General features: G+C 37.9%; 1 pseudogene across 1 annotated transcript; it reads right to left on the bottom strand.

Moving 5' to 3' along the window:
• Nucleotides 1–3,674: 3,674 nt before the first annotated feature.
• LOC143633291 (histone-binding protein MSI1-like) lies at nt 3,675–7,952 on the bottom strand (annotated as a pseudogene). The gene is made up of 6 exons (XR_013153652.1): nt 7,609–7,952; nt 6,565–6,891; nt 5,370–5,516; nt 5,173–5,297; nt 3,991–4,086; nt 3,675–3,900 (listed from the first exon to the last, which is right to left on the bottom strand). The product of XR_013153652.1 is annotated as a histone-binding protein MSI1-like (transcript).
• Nucleotides 7,953–8,294: the final 342 nt, after the last annotated feature.

The raw sequence follows: 8,294 nt of genomic DNA on the forward strand, positions 1-8,294 counted from the left end.
TTTTTGATTTTGATCGGGTGGAGGCTGTCGGATTCTCGGGGGGGGGGGGGGGGGGGGGGGGTTATTTTGAGTGTTTGGGATCCTACTTTTTTTAACAAGTCAGGTGTTATAAAGAATAGGAGATACTTAGCTTTGAGTGGCAAAATTTTAGGCTCCGATTTGGAGCTGAATATTATAAGCATATACGCCCCTAATGATGCGGTTGAACGAAGGGGTTTATGGGATGATCTTTTGATGCTTAGGAGGTTGTTAGGGGGTATATGTGTTTTTGTTGGTGACTTCAATGAAGTCCGAAACGAAACAGAAAGAAGAAACTCTGAGTTTGTTCCGTCAAGCGCGCTTGATTTCAACAATTTTATTGACGAGGCCGAGTTGGTGGAATACCAAATGGGTGGGGGCGAGTTTACATATATTTCCGATCGGGGCGATAAATTTAGTAAATTGGACGGATTCTTAGTTTGTCAGGAATTCATGAACTCTTGGCCTTCGGCATCTCTAACTGTTCTTTCCAAGGAATTGTCAGATCACCGGCCAGTTCTTCTCGCTCCGATTCCGATTGATTTTGGCCATACGCCTTTTCGTGTTTTTAATTCTTGGTTGGAAATGCCCGGTTTCTTGGAATTAATTGAGTCGAAGTGCAGAAATTAAGATGGTTATAAGGGCGTATAAGAAATTGGTTAGCCTGCGAAAAATCAACGACCGAGCGAGAAGTGGAGTTCAGAATTTGGGAAATAAGGAGATTGGAGTCGGTTGCAGAAAGGTGGAATCTTTCTGATTTAGAGGTGGAATATAAGCTAGATTGTAAAAATGTGGTGGAAGGTTTTAACATGGTTAAATATTGGGATCTCCAGCAAAAATCCCGAGCCAAGTGGGCAATGGAGGGGGACGAAAACTCAAGTTTCTTCCACGGTGTCTTGAACTCTAATATAAGTGGAAACCGCATGCATGGGTTATTATTAAATGGGGAATGGGTCACAGACCCGTTGTTATTGAAAGAGGTTGTTTTTGAGTTCTTTGCTGGAAAATTTGCTGACCCGGTATTCCATAGACCCAAAATAATTTGTCCGAACTTAGCTAGAATTCGGGAGGGAGAGATGGATGGGTTGACACGACCGTTTTCGTTAGAGGAAATAAAGAATGCGGTTTGGGATTGTGAGGGGGATAGGGCCCCAGGCCCGGAAGGGTATAATTTTAAATTTATAAAAAGGTGTCGGGGCTATCTACAATATGATTTTATGAGAATTTTTTATGAACTCTTCTGGGGCTCCTCGTTCAATTGGGGTTGCATGTCATCTTTTATTGCTTTAATCCCAAAGAAAAAAGATCCAGTGCACCTAGCGGACTTTAGACCGATAAGTTTAATAGGGTGTATTAACAAAGTGGTGTCAAAAGTCTTGGTTGGGAGGCTAAAATCAGTAATCGGAGGGCTTATATCCGTCGAACAATTTGCGTTTTTGGCAAATCGGAGTTTTCTAGACGGTCCACTAATTTTAAATGAAGTTTTGGCTTGGTTAAACAAGTCGAGGATGAAGGGTATGTTGTTCAAAGTGGATATTGATAAAGCATATGACTCGGTTAACTGGGGATACTTGGACTCGATTATTATCCAGATGGGGTTCCCAACTCGGTGGAGGAGGTGGGTAAATGCCATTATAGTTTCGGCTCGAGCTTCGGTTCTTGTTAACGGGTCTCCGACTCGCGAATTCCAATGCACCAGAGGGATCCGCCAAGGGGATCCGTTGTCACCGTTATTGTTCCTAATAGCAATGGAGGGGTTATCGGGTATGTTGAAAGAGGCAGTGTGGGGTTATTTCGCGGGACAAGGGTGGGGCATAATGGTCCAATTTTGTCTCATTTTTTGTATGCGGATGATGCGGTGTTTTTGGGCGAATTGAACACGGCCAACGCGGTAAACTTGAGAAGAATTTTGCGGGTTTTTCATGCGGTGTCGGGCCTAAAAGTAAACCTAAGCAAATGTCGGGTTTTTGGAACGAAGGTGGACGAAGGGGAACGTAGGTGGGCGATTTACCATTCTGTCATCTTGGTTTAAATGTTGGAGGGAACATGAACCTTCTTAAATCTTGGGACTCGATAATTGAGCCCTTTAAAAAACAACTATCTAGATGGAAGGCGAAAAACCTTTCGTTTGGGGGTCGGCTAACGGTTATAAAATCGGTGTTAAATTCGCTTCCGACTAATTATTTTTCGTTATTTCGTGCGCTAGTAGGGGATTGAAGAAACTGGAGCGTATAAGAAGAGTGTTTTTTTGGGGTGGAACGGAAGACAAAGCAAAAATAAATTGGTAGCATGGGACAAAGTTATTGCCCCAGTTGGGAAAGGCGGGCTTGGTTTGGGTTCGCTTTCGGTCGCGAACTTGGCTATGCTCGCAAAATGGTGGTGGAGATTTAAACAAGAGAAAAATGGGTTGTGGCGTAAAGTGGTGTGGGCGATTCACCACATGGCGAGATTGTGGAATTTTCATTCCTGTCAAAATGGTAATTGCGGGCCCGTGGAGGAATATAGGTAATGTTTCGGTTTCCTTGGATTTTTTGGGTATTAACTTATGGTCCAACATGAAGTGGGTGATCGGTAGTGGGTCAGAATCAATGTTTTGGGTTGACAATTGGATCGAGGAGTCCCCGCTTAAAGAGTCCCCTCTCAAAGACCAGTTTTCTTTATTGTTTAAGCTTGAACGCATGAAAGGGTGCAAAGTGGGTGACAGATTGGTAATTTATGAAAGGGAATTGTGTGGGGTTTGGAGTTGGTATAGGCAATTGATTTCGACTGATGAGATCAATGAGTTTAGGCAACTTCTAATCCTTTGTAGCGGGGCGACCGTTGAGGACGGGATTGACATATTAATATGGGGCCTAGACGGATCAAACTTTTCGATTAATAGTATTAAAAACTGCGTGGGGGAATTGTGCTATCCGGACGCGGCTTGGGACTCTGATTGGAACAATTGGGTTCCAAAGAAAGTATGTGTCCTCGCGTGGCGGGTGGGGTTGGAACGTGTGGCCTCGTTAGTTGAATTGGCAAAAAGGAATATTGTACTTGGGTCGGTGTTATGTCCGTTGTGCGGGGAGGTAGATGAAACAGTGGAGCATATTTTTACTTCTTGCGGTTTTGCACATGATGTTTGGCAAATAATTGCACTTTGGTGTAATATGCCAAATTGCTATGCTTTTAGTGTCCGAGATATCTTGGAGATGTACAACTATTCGGGCTTCAATAGTGACAAAAAGAAGATGTTTCAAGGGGTTTGCCTCACCGCATTGTGAGTAATTTGGAAGGCTAGATATGAGGTGGTATTTAACGGGAGACCGGCCATATTGGGGGAGGTTGTTGGAGACATCAAGTCGCTAGCGTTTCTATGGATAAAAAACGGGTCTGAAAGAAGGGCTCTAACTTGGGAGAAGTGGAGACGTTTTAATATTTGAATATTTATAAGATGGTTTTTTAGGTGTTGTACTCGAGTGGAATTTTGGTCTTTTTTAGACCTTTGTATCTAATTTTGTATATTTATATATATAGTCTTTGTTGTCGTTCAAAAAAAAAATTGTATCATATAACCTAAACCACCTCAAAACTTTCAATACCTAATTGTATATGTCATTTACCGAACAATATAAATCCATCCATTAGACACAATGTAAACATTAAATCAAAACGCCTCACGCTTCTTTTGGAGGGAAACCATCTTCTTCATGGTAGATGCTTTCATCCATCTGCCATATTTGAAGGATATTATCCTCTCCAACACTGGCAACAAGCCACTCATCACGCGGATTCCATGAAAAAATCTGTAACTCTTTTTGTGTGTCCACCGTGGACAAATAATAACTCGGGGGGGGGGGGGGGGCATTAGCAGCATCCTTACTCGTTTGTTCCTGGTCAATCCTGTGTTTTCAAAGCCAATTAGTTAAAGAAACATTTTTTTAAATGAAATCCCAATTTGCGATAATTATATACAATTCAAGTGCATTATACCTGCTACGATCCCACACCATGACTCTCCCACCAGCACAACTAGAAGATAAAATTTTCTCATTTTGTGAATTCCATCCAACTTGACACACCTCATTGATGTAATAACATAATACGATAATTCAACAGATGTTGTAAATAAAATAAGAGTTAAATACAACTTTAGTCCGTGTGGTTTGACCTGAATAACCCTCTTTAGTCGATTAGTTTAATCTACTCTTTTAGTTAAATTGTTTATGCTCTGGAAAAGTTCCTCAAATAACCTATTTGACCAACACTTTCAACATGGTTCAAGATAGCCTATTTTTTTGTTGGATCCAACGGAATTTCAACACTATCCGACAAATTTGCGCACCTATAAACTCGCGCCATGTTTTAACGTATTAATGTATCTTGCGGAATTCGTTAAAGAAACGCTTGCTTCGATAATGGATCCGACGAAATTCTTCATCTTCTGCCTCTCAACCTCTAAACCTTCATCTCCATCTTTCGTATTTCTCGACAAAATCAAGCAAATCCATAGGTAAATTTCTTTGTTTTTCGAGAAGCTAGAACACAACCATTGTCTTCAAATTCACTCTATAACTCAAAATCAAAAACCCCCAAATTGAAAATGTTGGACGTATAAATTAAACAAACGAATCTGTCGGAAGCATGAACTAAACTGTCAGATCCGATTGTCTATTATTATGTTTCCTAGAACACGAATCCGTCGGATCCGCCAGAAAATTTAAATACGTGTCAGCATCTGATAGGCTATACTGATCCGTCCAATCAGTCTTTATTTCCGTCGGTTCCGACGGAATTGTCTGGCCATTTTTGAGATTTGTTGAAAACTAAGTTATTTCTGGCAAATGTTGGTCAAACTATGACGATTTGGGGAATTTTCCATTATTTTCGTAGTCTAGCCCACTGACTCATCCAAATTTTAACTTTTATATTAATTGACCAAAATGCTCAAGAATTATTTGTTACTTAGTCGCGATAATAAAATCTTTGAGCTAGACCCACTTTAAATGTATACCATTGGTCCTAATATATTTAATTATTTATTGTTTTTATAAAAACTTCTGCCTTTATCCAAATAGATTGTACCTATGGTACTGATATACTTCAGTTTTCACATGGGCTAAAACCTATTATAAAAAAACACACTTCAAAGAAAACTTATGTAAGAACTCTTACGTGTGAAACTGAAAGGTATGGACAGTAGAGTTGAGTTTTCGCAAGTCAAACAACTTCACGGTCTTGTCAGTTGACCCGGTTGCCATAAACCATTCGTTATTCGGATCGAAAGCTAAACAGTTAACCTATCCAAAAAAGCATAAACACATCATGAATGACTGACTTGTTATTAGCATGTGATAAAATGTTATACCGACCTCACTTTGGTGGGCCACTATACTTTGCTTTGGCTTTGGAGCATTCCGGACATCCCAGATGTGCAAGTATTTGTCGTTCCCACAAGAGCCAAACACATCTTTATTAGTCAAATGCCATGATACATCTTCTACAAAACCATCATTAACCTGTTGAACATTGAAAGATCAAAGAAGTGAATTCATCACATTCTTGTCTGTATTTGTGTAAGAAAAAAGATCATATCATACACTTGCCTTTTTCTTATGTGAGTTAAAACTGTGGCAAAACTGTAATAACTAAATACTATCAAATTGTAAGATAATTTGAAATTTAGGGTTGTACAAAAGGCTCACGACTCCCTCAAAATCAGCTCATTTGTAAACGAAGCTTGCTAAAAATCAGCTCATTCTATAAACAAGTCGAGCCGGCTTTATATGTAAACAAGTCAGCACAAGCCAAGGTAGGCTCGGCTTGTGGATCACTCGTTGGCTCGTTTAAGGTAAAATTAAATTTTAATATATACAAATTATGGGCTATGTTCCCTACAGAACTCAAAATAACTTAACAACTCATAATAACCAACTATATTTCTTGAAATTTATTTATATATATATATATATATTATTGTTAAAGAGTAGTTTTAACGTTTTTTTATAAAATTTAGTGATTACATATATGAATCACAAAATTACATATGCATTAAAAAGTTTAGATATGTCTAAAAACTAATTTTGATAATTGTAATCATAAATTTACATATTACAAATAACACGACTATACTCAAATGATATTAGCAAGTGAAAAATATTAAAATAAAAAAAACACGATAAACTCTTCTCGATCATTTATTAAAACTAGTTGGAAGTAAAATTAAAGTTTGTAAAAATAAATGATCGACATAAACGAGTTTTTTTATTACTTTTTACATCGGGAGTGGGTCTCATTTAATCCCCCTTCTTTCGTAGTCTACACATATATGTGTAAACTATAAAAAGTTCAATTTTGTCAGGCGAAGCCCGACTTCAAAATTTCAGCTTGTTAACATAAACAAGTTAATCCGACTAAGCTTAGTTTACAAACAAGCGGAGCCTCTTGGCTCGTTTACATTTCTAATCTAAACAAACTCTCACAAAGCAACTAAATCTCATTTTGTGAAATTAAAATCAAGAAACATAATACGATAACAAATTACAATTCTATAACATGTAAAGTCACCTTATATATTTGCATAGCATTCAAACACTTATTTCTGGGGGTTCCATTAATATCCCACAAGCAAATTTGAGCATCATCAGAACCGCTAAGCAAATGACCCTGCTTAAACTTACTCCATTATAACCCAAACCCTTCGGTTTTATGGCCCCGCAATCTCAAATCAGGACTGCATGATCCCCCTACAGGAGGTTTAGATGGGTGTTTTCTGTAATCAAAGATGTAAACTTCTTCATTGATTGTTTTAGTGGCGATTATGAACGGGTTTTGAGGCATATAACGAGCCCTGTTCACCTCTCCATCATGAACTATTTGCTGAACTATTTGTACCTATAATAAAATATCATATATATTCAACCATAATAGATAATAAAATATATAAACACAATCAAAAACCCTAAAACTGTTTTTACATGCCACACTATAAACCCTATCAAACCTTTTAAGATCCATATTTACATGAAAATGCATTGATTTCATCTCAGATGACACTACTAAGCATTGTTGTTAATAGCGAATAACGGTCAATATCGACAAGCTATCTTTATGCTACGTAGCGATAGGCGCTATTTCATGTTTAGTGAAAAAGTAGTTGAAATTTTAAGAAATGTTTCACAATCAAGTAGTCAACTATTGTAGCAATTATAATCAATACATAAACATTCACACCACCAAAATAAGAAAAAAAACGGAGCATGATGGAATCATCGGTAAGTGTTCGGTCACTAAACACCCAATGGCAAGTGCTATTGACAGCTATGCTACTAATCTCTAACCCTGATTCCATATTAACGTTAATTTATTTGTCAAACACACATCAACATATTAATTATCAGATTAACACAATCAAAACCGTTAAAACTTTTTTCGCATGTCACACTATAAACCCTATCAAACCTTTTAAGATTCATCACTTTACATGAACATGCATCGATTTCATCTCAAATCACACGAGCAAACCCTAATTCCACAACAAACATCAATTGAATTTTCAAACATCATAATCAGATTAACACAATCAAAAATCCTAAATCAAAATGCACAAACCTTGCCATTGACGCAACCCATTCTACCGAAACTAAAGGGATCGTCATCGTAATCACGAGCATTGTAATCAGAATCTTGAACTGGTAAGTGAACCTGAGCGATCATAAGGTAATTAAGTTCATCGTTGGATGTGTGGGTCCCGAGAATGAGCTTCTGAACGGAGTAATCTTTTCCGGCTGGCTCATCACGGTCCGGCAGCCACTCAACGGTGAGCGAAGGCCACTCGAGTGCATGTGAGAGGATCAGATCGTACAAATATGGAGTGTTCTTCTTCCAGATTTTGTATTCTTCGTTGATAACCTCTGTTCAATCTCCGCTCTGATATCGGTTTTGTCTTGCCTCATGATAATAATATTATTTGCTGGAAATGTAGTTGATTCTGATATGAAATGAAGTTCAATGGTTTGATTTTAGGTTGGTATATTTATAGTTGCTAATAACATAATTATATTATATAATGTTTTAATAATAGTGTATCATATTGCAGGATAAAAAATGACAAAAGTGGTTTAAACGTATAGGATATCATCAATTAACATGTGAATATGGTAATCTGGTTTTAACAAACGTTGACTTGTATGAGTTTAAATAAGTGATTATAACAATAATGTTGTGTCATAGATTAGCCGGCCGGTTAAAGAAGGTGTACATACTGACTGATGCAAAGTCTAGGAATTGGTTTTGGG

This window comes from Bidens hawaiensis, unplaced genomic scaffold, assembly GCF_021521415.1.
Source record: "Bidens hawaiensis isolate Kalapana, Puna unplaced genomic scaffold, B.hawaiensis_p1.1 tig00006667_1, whole genome shotgun sequence".
Taxonomy (NCBI): Eukaryota; Viridiplantae; Streptophyta; class Magnoliopsida; order Asterales; family Asteraceae; genus Bidens; species Bidens hawaiensis.